Source organism: Xyrauchen texanus, chromosome 33 (genome assembly GCF_025860055.1).
Source record: "Xyrauchen texanus isolate HMW12.3.18 chromosome 33, RBS_HiC_50CHRs, whole genome shotgun sequence".
Lineage (NCBI taxonomy): Eukaryota > Metazoa > Chordata > Actinopteri > Cypriniformes > Catostomidae > Xyrauchen > Xyrauchen texanus.
The window spans coordinates 17,078,507-17,099,396 of NC_068308.1; the positions used below are offsets into that span (position 1 = coordinate 17,078,507).

Genomic DNA, 20,890 nt, shown 5'->3' on the forward strand with positions numbered 1-20,890 from the left:
CGCGGACTAGCGTGGACAGGGGCGGGATTTGAACTTTCAAACACGGTTGGTAAACACGCTCTCGTTTATGCCTTCAGCAGTCTTCGCACTGTGTGTTGTCCCGTGCGTGTTTATGAGTTCTTCAGGAGCAGTGTGAAATTCTGTTTGAGTCTTCCTTCCTCTGCTCGGAGGGACATGCGGTGGTTTAATCCCCACACATAGCTCACTCTCTCCCGCTGACGCAGTCCAAAACACAAAGACTGCTGTGAGGTTTCAGGCGCTTTTGTATCTTTTCTTTTATTTAATAATTCATGCATTGTTTATGATTGGAACAGACATAGTACAACAGTCCGTATCTGAGCTTTTGGAAGAGAGAGCTTCTGCTCTTTGGATGGTCCTGTATCAGTTGTCACGATTCAACACATTTTTGAAAAAGTAGGTGAGTAGGTTTCAGGATCTCATCTGAAGTGTGTTACATTTCTCTCTTATTGATGAATCTCACTCTGATGTTACTCTACCAAGTTAAATATCCATGCATATTGTTTTCTTGTACCTATGCTATCTAGAACTGGCTTTCAGTGTTTCAGTGTTTGTTCTTGAAGATGTGGAGATGTCAGAGCTGCTCTGCGATACGTGTGTGTGTGTGTGTGTGTGTGTGTGTGTGTGTGTGTGTGTGTGTGTATGTGTGTGTTTGTTTGTGATTGAGTGAGTTGTAATGTTTGGAGTGGGTTGCTTAATAATTCAACTGTAATATCAAACGTCTCTGATGAAAGTCCATGTAGATTCTGAGTTCTGGGTGAAATGTGTGTTGCTTTCGTTTTTTAAACTCAATGGTTACTTTATTTTTTTTTATATGATCTGTATGTCAGTTTTTTTATTTTATTTTTTTAAGAGATCAGAGTCATCAATTGGCCATGTCATTGTGGATGATTTCCTGTGACCGTGTGCAATTTCCTTTTTGTATTTAGCTCTGAACAATATACATCTGGATGCAATTCAACATTTATAACATGAGAAACAAACAGTTCTCACAGAGTTTAGGGGTCTAAGTCTTAAAGGGATAGTTCACTCAAATGTGAAAATTATCTCATCATTTACTTACATTCATGCCATCCCAGATGTGTCTTACTGTCTTCTGCAGAACAAAAACAAAGCTTTTTAGAAGAATATTTAAGCTCTGTAGGCCCATACAAAGCAAGTGAATGGTGACCAGAACTTCAAAAGCTCCAAAAAGGAGATTAAGTCAGCATAAAATTAATCCATATACCTCCAGTGGTTTAATCAATTTCTTCTTAAGCGGTCCAGTTGGGTTTAGGTGAGAACAGACCAAAATGTAACTTCTTTTTCACTCTACTGTAAATCTCGACATCAGCAGTCTCCCTAGCAGTCATGATTTAAAGTTTGATTACACTTCCGATTGCGCCATCTAGTGCTATGCGCATGCGCCAAGCGCTAGGAAGTGTAATCAAGCTTAAAATCATGACTCTGCCTAGAGACTGCAATTACAAGATATACAGAGAAAGGGGAGTTCTATTTTTGTTTGTTCTCACCCAAATCCAATTGTATCCCTTTAGAAGACATGGAGGTATATGGATTACTTTTATGTTGACTTAATCTCCTTTTTGGAGCTTTTACAGTTCTTGTCACCCTTCACTTGCATTGTATGGATGTACAGAACTGAAATTTTCTCCAAAAATCTTCTTTTGTGTTCAGCAAAATAAAGACACACACATCTGAGATGGCAAAGAATGAGAGAATTTTCATTTTTGGGTGACCTATTCTTTTAAACAATGATCCTCCATTGTGCTGTTTTGGGAGAGCACACCATTAAAAATCTGCAAAAAAAATGCATTGCAATTGAGGCAAAAAGAACTAGAAGAATGATTTCACTTTTTCACAGACAATGCAAATAACAATAATGTTAATAATATTGTTTCAAAGTATTGTTTAAAATCAGAGCACTTGAAAGCTATACAGCAAAGAACAATTTCAATGCTTGCATGCAGTGTCTGATACCTTTCGTTTGAGTCATGTTTGAGTGTGTACACTCATCTTTGAGTTGCAATATATAGTGTAACAGCATTTTTCAAGTGGCCCCCAGAGCTTTTCTCTATAGCAAAGCTTCAATTGGTGATGTGGGTGTGCTTTGCGATACGGAGTTATATTATTTGGATCAAATGGCTAATTAAATATGTTGTGAACGATTTAGGCCATTTCCCACTTAATTCCTCTTTGCAGCTTTTGGATAAACGATTCATCCAGTTTTTGGAGCTTGCACTGACCTAACAGACTTTATCACTTTCACACACATACCAAAAAGGCAAGCTCCACCACTGATCTTTCCCTTCCTGTTTTAACGGTGTTCATGAAAAAAAAATATACAAAACTGGACAGAAAGACCCACACAAAAGGTCCCTTAAACACGAATCACTAAAACAATCGTTATTACTGCATGGTTAACACATTTACATCTGCCTTGATGAAGTTGAATAATTGTCAAAAATACTGACAAGACTCGACTGGATTGCATTCTGAGATGGGTAGATATTGATCCCTGAGGGGAGATTAAATTGAGCAATTAAGAACAGTAATGCTGATAGAGCGTTAGATAGAGCTCAGGCTTGATTTTTAATTGATAAGGCAGTCATCTAGACTTATGCCTAAATTAACTGAACACTTTTGGTGGTGGCGAACATTAGTCAACATAAGTTATTTGTGAACACAAATAAGTCAATTATTTTCTTAACAACTCTTATTTCACTAACGTTTAAATCGGAGACACTGTTAAAACATCTCTATTTTATCTCTCGTACTTGCGAGACAAGAAAGGATCACAAAAAGATCCAAAGAAGAATCGCATAAGTAGTTCACGGTTTTGAATCAATGCATTGAAGCGGGCAGTTTGAACTGAATTAGGGAAATGAATCAAAATTACCAACTCTGTTTTTACTACTGAAGTTTAAATCAGAGATGCTGTTAAAACATCTTTCTTAACGCTCTCATACTTGCAGACAATATAAGATTGCAAACTACACTGCAAATGTTTTTGTTGTTGATTCAACTCATTATATTTAGTGAAATTTTGCACAAGCTTTTTTGAGTTTTACTGACTTCATTGGAAAAGATGATCTCACAAATTAAGTTGTCTGAACTGATTGAATTTAGTTGTGAAATCTTCAGTTCAGTTAGCTCAACTTATGTTGGATGTAGTTATGAAAACTTCACTTTAGTTCACTGAACTAAGGCCTGCCACTCTATTGTTAGTATTCAGTGATGCTACTTTCATGTCATGTTAGTCCTGCATTCTTTGCATTGCAGGATGTCTCTCTTCTTGAGAGACACGGCTGCACACGCAATAGTTTGGTTAGGAGGCACGTAGATGTCACTTGACACACAAACCTCAGTAATCGTGACACTCAACAAATATAATTAATAACTATCAATTATGATAAAAACAACAAGACATGCTGGGAGCTGGCAAATCTTTGTTACTTTAATTGTCGAGTTGAGATAATAAAAATGCATGTTAATTCAACTTAAGTACAAGTTGATAGAATCACAACTTAACTTGTTAAGGTTTGGTGAGTCAACTCAAACAAGCACCATGACACAACTAAAGGCCAAATACATTTTTACAGCGTATAGTCGAATGACAGAGCCTTTAGCGAACCTAATGGCAAAATACAAGCATGAAATCATCATGGATATCTTTTGAAAATGTAATATAACGCTCAGCCCTAGTCGGATTGTCATTTTGTTTGTCACTCAAATATTTGTCCCCGAGTTCAGGGCAACATCAACCAATCAGGCCTCACATGGCCTCTTGCCCAGACTAGACTAAGCCTTATCAAGACATCAGGACAAAACGTATTACAATGGACACAAAGCTTGCTACATGAAGCTTAGGACATGCAGCTCAGTGAGATAGAGAGAGAGAGAAATAATAAATAACACAAAAACATGCACACACACTCTCTCTCACATACCAGGGTAAAGATCTGTTGCCTGTGAGGTAATTTACGGTTTTAAATGCCTGAGGAGAAAAGTGAAGCCCGAACAAGTTCCAGCATAACCTCAGAGTGCTCATAATTCTTCTCTCAGGGCTTGTTTATTTTGATCCATGTGAAACCAAGATGGACAGAAGCCTTATTGTTGCAAGGTGGTGAAGTCTTGTGTCACGGGCCAGTTGAAGTGTTGTCTCGCAACGCAATGTGTGACTTGGGAGAGGTCAGGTTTCATCTGCAGGTTTGACTGACCAGAAGAATACGGGTTGATAGAAATGGTGTAAGATTAGCACATCCACTACCAAAACACTAGATGCAGTCAAACTACATTCAGCATGCAAATTACATTGGACCCTGAAATGAATATTGGAAATAGGATTTAATGCCGCACTAGGGCTTCTGTTTTTAAGAAATGATTAATCACAAATAATACATTCAAAATGATAACATATGCCGTTAGCTCCACTTTTCTCACTACAATCCATGAAACCATCTGTGAAGTTTAGATAAACTAGTCAAACGTCTTGATAACACTTCACAATAAGGTTGTATTCATTAACATTAGTTAACTACATTAGTTAACATGAACTAACAAAGAACAATCATTTTACAGCATTTATTAATCATGAATGACAACATTTACATTTTATAAAATTAATGTTGATATTTTGTTAATGCATAACAAACTTACTTGAATGAAATGAACAATTTAATTTTAACATTAACCAAGATTAATAAGTGCTCTAAATAATATTTTTCATCGTTAGTTATGATACGTAATGCATTTACAAATTTCAACAAATACAAACGTTTTGTAAAGAATTACCAATGTTTTTTTTGCTAATACAGGCATTATTCATAAATATCAGACCACTGGAAGGCACAACAGACCAATCAGCATTGAGTATTCCATTGGGCCAAATAATACATTTGCACAGCAGTAGGCAGGGCTGCAAAAAATATAAAAATGTGAAAATTTTAATCGGAATTTGTCAAATAAGATGAGGAAGAATGTATTAAGGATTGTAATGTGAAGCAGAGTTTAGCCTATTTGTTTAGCCTAGAAAAGGGGGATATGCAAAATGTGCAATGTTGGGGGCCTCAGGAACAGGGTTGGGAACCACTGCTCTAGATTATCTAGACATAGTCATTACCATATGGCTATTAATATATATATATATATATATATATATATATATATATATATATATATATATATATATATATACATCTAAAAATCCTTTCAAACAAAATTGTTCATTACATTGCCAGCAAAAGTAACTATATAGCTTGATATATTCCATTACCGTGGTGTAAAATTACTCGTATCATAATATAAGATGTGGGTCTCACCACCCACCCCTATAAACCACTAAATGCCTGAGAGTGTTTACTTGTGCACGGTTACGAAATAAAATGGTACCACAGCTGCTACACTTGCTTATAGAATTCCCATTTTAGAAATACATCAGTTTTACAGCTCTCTCTCTCTCAGCAGTCCATCAGGCTCCAGTCTTCCAGATGGTCTGGGGTCTTGGGACACATTTCTTATTTCACTATACAAAATCTCAGGTCAGAGTTTACCATACTTGAACTCTGGAACGCAACTTTGTGCTTACATTTCTGCTCTTCTGGGTTTCTATGCATATCAATGGAAGTGAATGGAGCACAGAAGCAAGTGTGCAAGTGTGAATCTTGTGTCTACTCTATTCTATTCTATTACTAACAAAACAAAAAAAAAAAAATGCAGTGTCATGACTCATACACTCACTGAGCACTTTATTAGGAACATCTGCACCTACTTATTCATGCAATTATTTAATCAGCCAGAAATCATGTAAAATCAATCAGATACAGGTCAGGAACTTCAGTTCATTTTCACATCAACCATCAGAATGGGAAAAAGTGATTTCAGTGATTTGGACCTTGGCTTGATTGTTGGTGCCAGATGGGCTGGTTTGAGTAATTTTGTAACTGCTGATCTCCTGGGATTTTCATGCACAACGGTCTTAGGTTTTATCAGAATGGTGCCAAAAACAAAAAACATCTAGTGTGTGGCAGATCTGCAACAGAAACTCCTTGTTGATGAGAGAGGTTAACGGAGAAGGCTACTCTAACTACAATAACCACTCTATACAATTATAGTAAGCAGAATAGCATCTCAGAATGTACAACACGTTGAACATTGAGGTAGATGGGCTACAACATCAGAAGACCATATCTGGCACTTTATTAGGACCATAGTGTTCCTCATAAAGCGCTCAGTGAGGGTATACTTTGGAATAACATTACCATTTGATACCATTATTGTACATTGGTACCTTAATGGTACTTTTTGATTACTCACAAAATAATACATGCGCACACACAAATTCAAGCAAACATTAAGGCCAAAGTATACTTCGGTTGTCCGTATTGTTGATCGGAATGCGCACAGTCTGCATGGTTTGTTGGTGTTCGGCCCAGATTTTCTCGACATATGGACAGTCCTCATCTATGCGCATCACTGCTGTTAACTGAATTTGAAGAGTATCACAAAGTAGTCATAGTTTTTGCTTGAAGTCAAGAGTTTACAGTACTTTGAAAGGCAGTTGACCATTCACGATCCAATCCAGAACGCAGAAAAGCAAAGTATACGTGGGTGTGATCCGTCTAAGTTCGTGGGCGATGGAGGAGTCAGGAGACAGCAAACAATTGAGGTGCATCTTTATTGACACACACACACACACACACACACACACACACACACACACACACACACACACACACACACACACACACACACACAAACAAAAATAGGCTCTTAGTAGCTGACTCAAATATAAATGCAGTCTCTTAATATGGTGCTGCCAGACACGTACACACCACTTCCTTCATCTGCTCTCTCTCCCCCTCTGATGCTCTGGCATACCTTATCAGGTCTCCCTCCGCCATCACTATAATGAGAGATAGGTTTTAGAGTAATTACAACCCAGGTGACGAGCCTTACCACTTTCTCTCTCCCACAGACAGACACATGACCATGCCCCCCATTCCATACTGGGCATACTGCTAGACGTACGGGCAAGTGGAAAACCGAAGTATACTTTAGCCTTTAGTTCCAAGCACTTGAGCTGAGAAGGCTTAACATAGGCTAATGCCTTCAATCTGTGTTCAACCAAAGACACTCATCTCATTGCAGGTGCTTAGACACTTTCTTAGATTTCATCTAGAATATTTACACAACGCAGGGCATGCATGTACTCCAAAATACACAGTGTTGGCATGATAAATACTTCAGGTTCAGCAAGGCTATTAGTCAGCTATAGTCCTGAAATCTCAAGACATCACTCCTAATAAACCACACAGACTTCACAGAATTGTATTGAGAGGTTAAAGGTCAGTTTTTCCAGGCATGCAATGGGGAATGCCGTTCAACTGTGACCTTACATCTCTGTCTGTCTGCTCCTCCACCACGTCCCACCTCTCCATTTCCTAGCCAGTGACAGTAATGGGTGTTTGGCTGGACAGTCCCCAAACTTAAATATTTACATGGACTGAAGCGGGGTTTGACACTGTTTAGGATTGGGAGATTTTGTATATAGAGCCTGGGCTGCATTGAGCAGAGCGGTTTTACTAATATTTAAACACTTTGAGTGTTAAGAATGGGATGTCTGTGGAGTGGACTTGATCACAAAGGTGGTTGTGGGTCTTGTTGAGTGTCACAGCACTCTAGACGTTTCTCAGCCAATGAACAACTGGGTCACTTTGATAAGGGTGATATTATGAAATGCAGGGTATGTTATAATATTTGTACTGTAGTTTCTCATGACACAAATATACTTCCTTATCGCAGTGTCCTTTTTTTGTTCATGGTAGTAAAAATATGAGAAGTCCCACAGGTTTCCACAATAATTTGTAATAGAATTGCAACACACAGAAGATTAATTTGTTCCCCTTTACTGTATATGAAACATCATTTGCGTTTTGTGGTTTAAAGCTGTATGCAAATCTACCCAGGACTTTTTCAGCTATGTCAGTGGTTGTGTTAAATGGAGAACTGTGACGAATAGATCTCATGTTTTGGGCATGCACATTTAAACTGAAAGAGTTTTCAGCTCTGTAATTTGTAGACCCACTAGAGCTGGGTGGTGTGATGGCATTAAGCTTATACCAGGGCTGGTCAACTGGTGGCCTGGGGGCCAAATCTGGCCTGCCGATCATCTTCATCTCACCCTATGATGAGTATGATTTTGATAGAATCGCATTGCAGCCTAAAACACTGTGTGGTCTGCGCAAAACTCAGCGGTGATTTTAACAACATCAGATGCGATTACAACAGCATTCAGACATGAGTAACAATGCTCAGTGTTGCATACAATGGCATTTAGCAGTCTTAATAAACAATACAAATTGGATTCTAAAGCCACTTTTTGTATTGTCTTATCAATGCTTTACCCCTCTACCACAATAATGTAATGCATTTTAATTATCTGTAATTTTTTTGTGTATTTGTAATTATTTAAATCTAACTATTTATAATTATTTTATCTGAATTGTTATTATATGTTGAATTGTTATTTATGGGGCATTCTTAGCAAATATTTATATATTCGATTCATTGCGATTGATTCAATTAATTAATCAGCACACCATGTAATGAATTTGATAAAGGATTTCATAGATGATATATTTTGTGGTGTCAATATCAATTGTCAATCGATAGAGATTTTGATATATGGTGTGTATATCGTGATATGCAAGTTTCCCTCTCCGTTGCGTGGCCTTATCTATCAGTGGCCAGGGCTTCACGTGATAAATAAATACACACAAAATATTGATTTGAGTTTGATTTATTTTATTAGCTTATTTGAAGTTTGAAAGATGGCTATCAGTACCCGGATGACTAGTCTAATATCACTTTATTCCCAGAAACAGGCATTGACCATAAATATCAGACCACTGGAAGGCGTGACTGACCAATTAGCATTGAGTATTCCATTGAGCCGAATAAATTTGCACAGCAGTAGGCAAGAATCATGGACTAATTGCGAAAATATTAATCAGAATTTGTCACAAATAAGATGAGGATGAATTTATTAAGGGTTGTAATGCAAAGCAGAGTTTAGCCTAGTTGTTTATGAATTTGTTGTTGTGATTCATGATGTATGAATAATGAAATGAGATTAAGTCCATTTCATTTGTAAAGTATTTTCATTGACATAGTCATTACCATATGGTTATTACAATATAAACCCATTTTTTCATTGCATTGCCAACACAAATAACTATATCATGATATATTCCATGTTGTAAAATGTCTCATAACATAATATAAGATGTGGGTCTCACCACCCACCCCTATAAAACACTAAATGCCTGAGAGTGTTTACTTGTGCATGATTACAAAATGACATTGTACCACAGCTGCTACACTTGCTTATGGAATTCCCATTTTAGAAATGCATCAGTTTTACAGCTCTCTCTCTCAGCAGTCCATCAGGCTCCAGTCTTCCAGATGGTCTGGGGTATTGGGACACTCCTTAATTGCAAAGAGAACAAAAGTCTTCCAAAGCATTACATTTCTTTCTCCACTGCTGCTGTTTCTCTTTCCAACATACATTCTCCTCTCTCTGTGTGTTTTCCGTTACGGACTGTTTTTGAAGAGTCCCCAGTTTTCAGCCTTGGAAAAATCAAGTCTTTGCTGAGTCAGCTGGGATCTCCATCAGTAAAACTAATAAGCTGGAATGCCTGGATGAATCAGTTTAGCTTAGGCAGGGGTGAAACAGCTCTGATCAGCCCTGTGTTGTATCAGCTGAGCCCTCACATTAAAACTTGGCCTGTTATCTTTCTGCCTGCTCTTGTGGCCTGCCATGATTCATTATGGCTTTTTCTGTGCACTTACCCACTGGAAAATGCTCTGACAGGGATATGTTTGCGTTTGCTCTGAGAAATTAGCTAGAGCACCAAGGCGATTTGCTCTAATGATGTAAAGTCGAAGTTGAATTTGGCATAAAAAAGGAGATTCTTTTCCATTGCTGACTTGTCAGCCCAGGAAGCCTAAGGGTTTGTAGAGGACAGGACAGTACCCTACAAGGACAGGACAGTCTGGTCAGCTAGTGTCTAATGAGCAGGCCTGATAAAGGCTCCTCTGCCCCACCCTTCCTCTGTATTACGTGATCGCAGCCCCTCGGGGGTGCAAAGGGTGTGTCATGTGTGGACATGCATGTTGTTTATCCCTAGCTTGATGGGAAAATGTGTGACTTGTTAATGTATTTATTTAACTTCTCTTTTGGAGTTCAGTGTTCAATACTCACTGTTCATTTGCATATTTGCAAACTTTTACAGACTTTTTCGGCAGCAGTTTGTTCATGTACGTCAAAATGCTGATAATTATTAGAAATCAGCTCATTAAAAAAATTACAATAAAAGAATAACACATACTATGTACCCACAAATTGGGCTCATGTGGAAATATCTAGTTGTGCCGATTGAGTTTTGCTTAAGACTTTTATGACCTTTTAAAGTTAGTGCATGTAAATGTACTCTCTGAAAGGGAAATCTGGCAGATTAGCCCTGTTTGTGCTGTGTGAGTTTGCTCTTCCCCTTACTGAGAGTAAATCCTGTTTGGCAGAAAAACAGTGCAGGAAAGTGAAGACAAAAGACCGAATGAACAGCAGATTCCGTTCAGAAAAGCATTATACTTTCATTCTGCCGTGTTGACATTGGTCCCAAGGGACAATGCTTAATCATGCCCCAGGCTTTTCTTAGAAAAACTGCAAATGTAAAGAAATTCTCAAACTAGATTTTTACATTCTGAAGAAGACGTGAGGAGTGCTTTCACATGATATTGGGGTGTGGGCCTAAGCATTGCCATGCAGTTCCTGAGGTCTCAATGGTTTAAACATGTTGCTGTGTGGTTGTAAGTGTGTTATAAGTGGTCTAAATGGTTGATTACTGTCCCAAGTCAAAGGCTCCCAGCCTCCAATTCTATATGATATTCTGGTCCCAAGATATGGCATGGGTTTTTGGGTTTTATTTTTCACCTGTATTGTGGTCCTATCACATAGAGAGGTAATAGCAGATCTATCCTCAACAAACTGCTTGGTTTTAGGTATCATTCATGTCTGAAGCACAGACATGATGCTGTTTGGTGCAGGACGCGTGCAAGGTTTAAGACTTAAAGTTAGGAGTTTTTGAAAAACAGGCCAACTCTAGCATGAAATGGGTGAAGGGAATAATGGAATATGACACTTTAGGTCAGATACTTAAATTGGTGTGTGGGATTTATCTCTGACTGTCTCCTGTTTTAAACCCCTGCTCACATTACAGTTGCTGGAACACCCCCCCAGTCAGATTGTCTGTAAAGCTCTCTCCACCCATAGACCAGTGTTCTCAAACCGCCTAGATATAACGAATACAGGAAGAGACAATAGAGTAGGATGTAAGTGAAGCTTTAATTTAATAAGAAAATGAGTCCAGATACAAAACTTGGAAAGCACAGGAACAGAACTAGGGAACAGAACAAACGTCACCTCCCTGGGGAAACCGGAAACAACAACTGAAAAAGACACAAGCAAACACAAGGACATTAAATACATTGGGGCTAACAAGGTAAATGAGAAGCAGCTGGGAACAAGGACAGGGCATGAACCAGGAACAGAGACACAAGAAGGTGTGGGCGATAAAACGATATCAATATTTATCGCGATAAAAAAAACTCCATGATATCAATGATAAGCTTTTGAATTATTTTCGATATTTAGCCTGTGTTCTACATCTAGGCATGTGTGTTGCTAAAAACGCTAGCAGTTTGGCTTTCGTATCGTATGTTTCCACTGGCGTGTAGTGAGCGAATGTGAGTAAACGCTTTCAATTCCTTCCTTTGGAAGCCCAGTGTCAAGCTCGCGAGGTGGATTGTAAAATTGACAGCAGCGCGGGGCAAGTGGCTCCCTAGCGTTGGTGTGGTTTTGTGCGAATTTCTTCCGCGTCAGTGGAAACGCAGCCTCAGACTGTATGGAGTTGCTATTGCCCCCGCTATGCTGGTCACCGTGTTCCGGATCCCAGATTGATTCCATCTTGACTGCAAGACATCATGACGACAGTTACACCCTCTCATCTTCTCTAGTGAGCAGCGTGACAAAACAACAGTGCCGGTTACAACATATCTGACCTTTCAGCGCTGTATTCTTTAATATTTTTCTCTAGCACTGAAACACGCTTCACTGATGCCCTGTCCCGGTCCACACCTGATTCCTCTTTTCCCCACATGCGAGTAAACATGAGGTGCGTGTTTCCAGAGCTTTTTTAGTTTTATTAATCAGCATGTTCCAAGCCTTTAATAATAAACAAATAGATTTCTGTTCTAATTTTGTGAAATTATTCAGATTTCATCATCTCTGACAAAGATGAAAGACACAACAATTACTAGTTTGTAGTCTCTCTGGAGATACCCCTGAACCCCCATACAGTATCATTCGTCTGTCACAAGGGCTTCTATGCCCCCATACTTGGATATCTGTATGTAAAGAAATATGAAAATTTTTTATATATATATATATATATATATATATATATATATATATATATACACCTTCATTATGATTCAAAATGAACAGATCATCTTATAACATTCATATCCGACTGCACTTAATTGCTAAACTATAAAATATTGTAATATTTTTATAGAAGATCCCTCAGACACCACTGCATTGGCGGTGTCTGGGCCCCCAACGCAGTTTTGTAAAGTCTATTTAGACTGTTTAGGATTTTGTTTTTCTCTTCTTTTTTTGGAAATTCAAAAAAATGTGCAATGTGCAAATGTGATTGAATATCGTGATAAATATCGATATTGAATAATATGAAAAAGAATATCGTGATAATATTTTTTTGCCATATCGCCCAGCCCTACAAGAATGTAAACAAAACTTCATACTAAAAGTCTCAAACACCTGGCGATCTCTGGTGGCCACTAGTGCAGCTAAATAGTAATAACAATTGACATTTTAAAAACACATCCATGCACTAAAGCCAGAACTTGAAACAACACTTAATGCTCGAGTAAACCTTTTAACTACAGCATGACTGTTTTGTGAAATGAACGTCTCCCGAACAGACATTCAAAAATCATAATTTTTCATATGAATCTAACAAGGAGGTCTTTAATACCTGGAAATATCTATCTAATAATCGTTAAATGTTGCAATATATTTAGTTTCGTCAGGGTACACAGTTATGCTGCATTCCAATCAAGTTTGATGTGGGATATTCCTACTTGATATCTCAGACCATAATTGCATTCCATTCTCCGATAATCGGAAGATGACGTTTAATGAAACAAAACAGCAATGCTCCTATTAGCTTAGCAGGGGTTTGACTCTCATTAGAGATGTCTCCTAACAACCCAACTGGTAAACAATGCTGCAGCATTAGCATTTGTGCTACAAGTGTATGATTATCAAAAGAGATTATAATGTTTTATACACCTGTTTCTGAAGGAGAACAAGCTTTAATATCATGTAATGTGGAAACAAACTCATTTATCGATATTACTTAATAAAGTGAATGTTTATCACTTACTTTGTTTATCTCCCTGAGTGTCGACATCTTTGTGTGACATCATGCCCCTGTATCTCTGCTAAATCGGAGGGGAGAATTTCTGCACAAGCCTACAAGTTGTAACTCTGACTTCAAGATGCATTCCATTGCACTTTTCCTAGTAGGAATTTGTTCCGAGTTGATTGGAGTGCAGCACTACTTTTCAAAACTTGATCTGACACTGAATGCTCAAGCAGCCTAATTTACACTTGGAAAACTCCTGATGTTGCTATAACAATGCTTGAAGTGAAAATCAGCCCCCCTTTCCTGTTTAATAAATTAAGCAATCACACAGTGTTTTTAAATCCATAAGAATCTCTTTCTCAATGGCAATACCAGCAGTGATGACAGCCGACTCATCAGACAGCTTGATCTTCCACATTTCGCTCTAGAATTACGTACATCACTTAAAGCATGATTACGTCACTCAAGGCCAGCTAGAAGGCCTCAACTGGGACATATACTAAAGATCACACCCACCAAGAACAAATAAATCAATCTGATTGGCTGATGAATCTGACAATCTGACTTTAGTTGATCATTCATTTGCACTGTTAAAGGATTCTGTGGAAATTCTGAAGGCCTGACGTGGTGGAGCTCAAACTTACGCTCTGCTTCGGCATGTGATTTTGTGAAACAGTTGTCAAACTTTGCTTGTAAGCATCAAGGAATACTTTTTGACTGGATAAGCTTTTAGTTTTTCTCTATTTGTTTGTAGATTAATTAAGAGTGGAAAGGGATTAAAAATACATGAAAAAGATGATTGAGAATGAAAAAATTTAAAATATAGCAGAGAAGGCTTTGCTGGCCCTGAGTATTTACCACTGTCATATCGTGACCCAGGTATCTACGTATGTAATGTTGTAAGCCATCTCCCATCCCTAATGTGTTTATTTAACTGCAGGTTATTTTCTTGAAGTACAGGGCTTGTGCAGACCTTCTATCAGAAGGCTTGTTTTTAATGAGAGCCATATTTCTTCTCCCCCATCGAGTGGCTGGTGTGTATTATTCCAGCACTCCCAAATTTATTCAGTGTAATGAGTACAAGGTGAGGCACAGTGCTGATGCTGACTTTCATTGGGAATTGTTTGGGCCTAAGACACAGCTTAGCATATATAGTTGTCAGATAATGTTATTGGATTACAGGCTGATGATGCACGCTGAGCCTCCTTTCACCTGACTCAAAGCGATTACACACTATTACACACTATCACACACTCACCCCATAGCCACACTTTCACTCTTAATAAACTATCAGTGGAGATGTTGGATTTCCTTTGTGCCATGTGGTCTATGGTGAAAGACTGCTGTCGAGCATTTACCGTTGGAATATTTGGTTGAGAATGATGATAGTCATAGGCTCAGTGCCCAGTCCTTCTTGACATCTTATCCTAAAGGTTTTTAATGCTTTACTTTTTTGCCAAAAACGTTAATGTTTTTGTTAACAGAATTTCAACAACAAACAATGATTGCAGCAATGGCGTTCAGATAATTCAATCAGATTTGAAAAAAGTTTTCAAGTTGTTGCAGAATACATTAGCACATAAATTCACACCCACAGCGTTGAGCTTTGAAAGCAATATTATTCTGTCAGCATGTTAACTGACACTCCTTTTTGGCCTTTGTGGTGTATGCTAATGATAGCTATTTATCATTCATGTACAACCAATGGGCTTGTGTGGAGTTGGCTAATCTTCAACACAATTCAGGCAAATGTCTTGTTGCCTTCATATGCATATAAACATGAATCAGCATGAATCACTAAGGTGCTCTCACTGTTCCAAGCAAATCACACCCAAAGGCACCTCCAGCTGAGCAGGTCAGACAGTGGATTTAGCCCTCGGATCAAATCGATTAGTCCCGACTGACACTAATAAGGTGATATCAGGGGCACTGGTAACAGGAATTTTGAGCTCTGCTGGTCTTATTTAGGCAACACTTCAGTGGTATAGTGACTTTAATTTTTAAAGAATAATTTTTTATCGTCGACTTAAGAGTTTTATGGCTTTCATTCCATGTGCTTTTAGGCCACCTATATGCTGTTAGTGTACAACTAAACGTTGATTTTGACCAGATATATATGCATTAAAAGAATGGACAAAAAAAATTGTTGACTCATCTTGCTTTATACAGATTTTTGTCCCATCTATTTTTCTCCTCATCGAGAATATCAAGAGACTAGTTACTAGCAAGTAACAAATCACGGTTCATGGATGTGATGTAGTTAAAGCCTATTGTAAGGCCCTATGAATTCCATTTTATTTTTTCCCAAATTTTGTGTTTTCTGTTATATTTTCTCTGAATTCCAGGTTTAATTCAATTTTATCATTAATTAAACTATCTAATCAAATTAATTCATGGTTTTCACAAAACAATTACATTTCAACATACCATTGCATAATTTTTTTATTAAATAAAGAGGTCTTTACTGATACTGACAGCACAATCCAAACCCTCAGAATTTATTATAATTTTTATTACTATCTTTTTGTTCTTAAAATATTGCTGCACAGTAGAGCATCACAGTATTAATCAGAGTGAGTTTTATTGCCAAGTGTTCTCATGTACGCAAGGAATTATTTTTGGTGATATGAGAAACAAGTGCACACAGAACATTACAGTGTGACACAGAATATAAAACATGGTAAGAGTGTAAATAGACATACAAATAATAGGACATGTAACAGAATGGCATATGTATGTACATGTGCAAGTAGAAATCTATGTGCGTGGTAGGGGTATGTACAGTTATTGAATTAAATATGTGAATTTGCATATATAAATGAGATATTCATTTACATGATTGCACTAAGGGGGAGTCTTGAGGCAGTTTAATTGTTCATGTGGAAAATGGCCTGAGGGTAAAAACTGTTATTGGATGTCCTGGGCCTCAGTGCTCTGTAGCGCCAGCCAGAGGGCAACAGTTCAAAGAAGGAATGGGCAGGGTGTGTGGGGTCCAGAGTGATTTTATCTTCACATTTCCTCACTCTTGACACATACAGGTCTTGGAGGGTGGGCAGAGAGGCACAAATAATTCTCTCAGCAGTGCTGAATGTACGTTGCATTTTCCTTCTTTCTGATTTGGTGGCTGAACCAAACCAGACAGTTATAGATGTACACAGTACAGACTCAATGATGGTCGAAGTAGAACTGTGTCAGCAGCTCCTGTGGCAGGTTGAACTTCCTCAGATGGCGAAGGTATTACAACCTCTGCTGTGCCTTCTTTACAATGGAGTCTATGTGGGTGTCCCACTTCAGGACCTTAGAGATGGTAGAGCCCAGGAACCTGAATGACTCCACTGCTGCCACAGTGCTGTTCAGGATGGTGAGGAGGGGGAGTGTGAGGGGATTTCTCCTGAAGTCCACTATCATCTCCACTGTTTTGAGCATGTTCAGCTCAAGGTTGTTGTAACCACACCAGACAGCCAGCTGTTCAACCTCCTGTCTGTATGCAGACTCCTCACCGTCACAGATGAAGCCGATGACCGTGGTGTCATCTGCAAACTTCAGGAGCTTGACAGTGGGGTCCTTTGCAGTGCAGATGAAACCTACTGCAACTAATGAAAGCAGTGATGAAACTCTTGCTTGAGATATTGCTTATATATAATGTCATTATTATTGATATGTTATTGTTATCATTATGTGGCAGGGCGGAGGGCAGGGCAGGGTTGTGATTATACACACACGGTCCCTTATCAGGCTAATTAAGCCTCTGAGAGGGATAAAGGCCGATGGCAGACGGTGGTGCGACGAGAGAGAGATCATTTACGGACATGTCCATCATGTGTGTGTTTTGTGTCTTATATTTTATCATTAAAACTATTATTTATATTGAATTACAGGCTACAGGTCAGGTCGATTACAAATTACAGGTCAGGCCGGTTCTCGCCTCCTCCTTTCCATCGAACAGCTTTACACATTATTATTACTACTACATTGAATATTACATTTTACTATACAGAATTAATATTTTTCTTGCATTTATTCAATTTCACACATATTGTTAATTTGACGGTTTCACTTCTCACCTCCATAAAAGCAGTTTGCAATAGAGTGCAACAGTGCCTGCTCAATTGTTTTTGCTGTGTCTGTTTCAGAAGTAGTTTTCCCAAATATTTTTCCCATTGACTTTTCAAAAAATCCTTCATAAAATTGTTCTAAACCATGACCCAATCCAACGAGCTCAAGGGTGAATCACAACACTACGAACTTTGATTTGAAGCAAAAATGTATTTGAAAATCGGATAAAAAGTCAAAGGTACAAAGTACTTACCGTCTTTCATGAGGACACAGACTACAGTCCCATGAAGCACTGCGAATGACATTATCTAATAAAACATTTTACAATATAAAACTATGGATAATGTAGTTGTTCACCATGAATTCCGCTATCAACAAAAATATTTTAAACAATGAAGTTAAAATAACACAGATGGATGGCTTCAACAGAAGCAAATACCATTGATGAACAACCTCAGAGCTCAAGGTCTTTAAAGGTTAGGAGTTATAGTTTTTTACATCCAGAACAAGACTGTTGTGCTCTATGTGGGCTAATGTGCTTATTAAGCTGCAAATGGCTATTATTTAATTATATAAATATAGAGTCTGCATGTGCTATGTACTTTACAGTGAATAAAATGCTCTGCTCTTTGTCATTAATACACATACACATGATGTTAATGATGCGGTTAGTGTATAAGCAGTGGCTTCTCGCATTCAACTTACTGTTGAAGCACAGCTCATGCAGACCCAATAGGCTATTTGTTTAATTAAATCTCAGCCTTTTGTTGTTCAATCACACTAGGACATATCACGATTTAAATTGTATTAATTGTGCATTTATACATTCATTGAATCCCCAAAATGTCAAATTCTGTGACATTTCGTGTTTTATAGTTACGTTTTTATGACTAGATTCCACAATTCAGTCCGTGTTTTCCACAATGCGGAAATCATTGTGCCCTAATTTTAGCTATTAAAAAAAAATTGCCCTTCCTTAAGCCCCACCCAAACTTCCTGTTTCCACTGGAAATACATCAACATAAGAAAGAGAACTGCACTGGTCAAGTGTGGATGGATATTGGGTAGATATTAATCTTTGCTGGTGGTCCAGAGATATATACAAAACGAAAAAATGTTCCTTTGTAGAGCGGAAGGTAAAACATTTCCTGGGCCTGTGGATTCAGTATCAAGAAATCTGGTGTTGAAAGCGGTCCAAAGCTCTTCTCTTCCCCCTTATCCTCTGGAAAATGCTGAGCAAGGCTTAACTGTAAGTTTTCTGTCATATAGCTGATTATGCAAAGCTATAAATGCTATATATTCCCAAATACTATTTGTGACATGCAGGCCTGATGACTTCACTTAGGAAGGATGTGGATTACAGTGTGATTTCAGGATATTACAAGGATGCTGCTTTTTAGACAGCACTTCCTCTCTCTCCCATTGTGACTTCAGAGATCAAAGGTCAAGAACATCCAGACAATCCTTAAAGCGATAGTTTACCCAGATATGAAAATTATCTCATCATTAAAAGATTTTTAGAAACATTTCTCAGATTTACAATGCAAGTGAATGGGTGCCAAAATTTTGAAGCTCCAAAAATCCCATAGGTCAGCATAAAAGTAATCCATATGACTCCAGTGGTTAAATCCATGTCTTCACACCTAAGAAGATAGGTGTGGGTGAGAAACAGATCCATATTTAGTCACTATAAATTCTCCTCCCTGCTCAGTCTACTTTAACTTTCACGTTCTTCTTGTGTTTTTGGTGATTCATATTCTTCATGCATACGCCCTCAACTGGACAGGGAGAAGAATTTTATAGCAAAAATGCACTTAAATATTGACCTGTTTCTCACCCACACCCATCATATCACTCCTGAAGATATAGATTTAACCACTACATTCTTGTGTATTCATTTTATGCTGTTTACATTTGTTTTCTGCAGAAGAAAGAAAGTCATACACATCTGGGATTGCATGAGTTTGAGTAAATGAAAAGGAAATATAAAATTTTGGGTGAACTATTCCTTTAAGGATTTTTATTATTAGAGTTTTGGCAAGGTTTCAAACATAAAGTGTCAAATTGTGATATATAAATAAGGCTTCGGACATTTAGATAAATAGGTTTCTAAGTTGATGTCATGATATTAAACTAAGTTCTTTGAAAAACCCAAAGTTAAAATTATAATTTTTGTAATCTTTGCAGTCTTTTGAAAGACTTTTTTTTTTAAAATGCCTTTTGGCATCACTTGTCTGTACAAGCAGTGATTGCTTGGTTGCGTAACAAAAGAAAAAGGAGCTTGCTGTTATTAAGAGGCTTATTGCTGTTAAAGGGGTCATATGATATTTTTTTTTCATAATTTTAGCCTGCAGTATATCATCTTATTGGCTTATAGATTGAGGAGGTGTAGTTTACATGCAAATGTTTGCAGTTATATGTGAATATATTCATCTGTCTGTCAGAAAGTTGCAGACGTTTAGAACAAGATGTTTTTGCAACTTCAATAATCAATAAAAGTTTCAATACATGTCTTTTTTATTTATTACTATTTTCTTATTTTTTTTGCTGGGGAGGACATTTTTAGTTCTGAAAGTTATAGTACGTTTAACTCTTATTTCAAAAGAAATGTAATGTATTTCTAATTGTGTGGCCCATTTAATTCTCTGCTCTGCTGATATGGCCAATGTCTTTGCAAATTACTCCTGTATTTACATATCTCAAAGTGTTCTCCCCTTGATTTAGTTTCCAACATAGGATTATTATTTTTATTTTTTTTTTAGATGGAGCTGCTTGGTTTTAACACTCCTTTATAGGAAATGGCAAATAGCACACAGATAACCCTAGTATGGCTTGTAGAATTACGTACGCTTCTAATCATAGAGTCAAAGTGTGCAGTTTTGCCTCTTTTAGGATTTACTCCCTTAGAAGGAGCATTGTGTGTTATAGTTTTGGTTGATTTAGGCATTTTTTGCTTTTCTTCAAAATACCATGATTTTATTATGTCTCCTGGGTCCTGTTACTGCTAGAGCACTTTATACAATCACATGTTCAAGTTTCCATTTTACCTGCTGTACTAGTTTAACACACACACACACACACACACACACACACACACACACACACACACACACACACACACACACACACACACACACACACACACACACAAAAAAAAAGGTGATTTGAAGGATATCTGTAACCAGACCTTGATGTATGTCCATTCAAATACACACTGACTTGAGCTCAATGCCCCTGTGGTGATGCCCTCTATCTCACCAGTGGTGCTCTTTTAACTTCTTTCTGCTAAGCAGTAGGGCAGTCTATGGGCA

At 37.8% G+C, this 20,890-nt stretch overlaps 1 protein-coding gene across 4 annotated transcripts in view; it reads left to right on the forward strand.

Moving 5' to 3' along the window:
- The first annotated feature begins 53 nt into the window (after window positions 1-53).
- Window positions 54-20,890, forward strand: part of LOC127626654 (supervillin-like) — a 77,346-nt gene continuing 56,509 nt past the window's right edge. Inside the window, exon 1 of one of the 4 annotated variants that reach the window (XM_052102636.1) lies at window positions 54-418. The gene's annotated coding sequence lies outside the window, so the exon portion shown is untranslated. Of the gene's footprint in view, window positions 419-5,533; window positions 5,556-20,890 lie in introns of those variants that run through there. The other 3 variants (XM_052102633.1, XM_052102634.1, XM_052102635.1) reach the window with 3 other exon arrangements.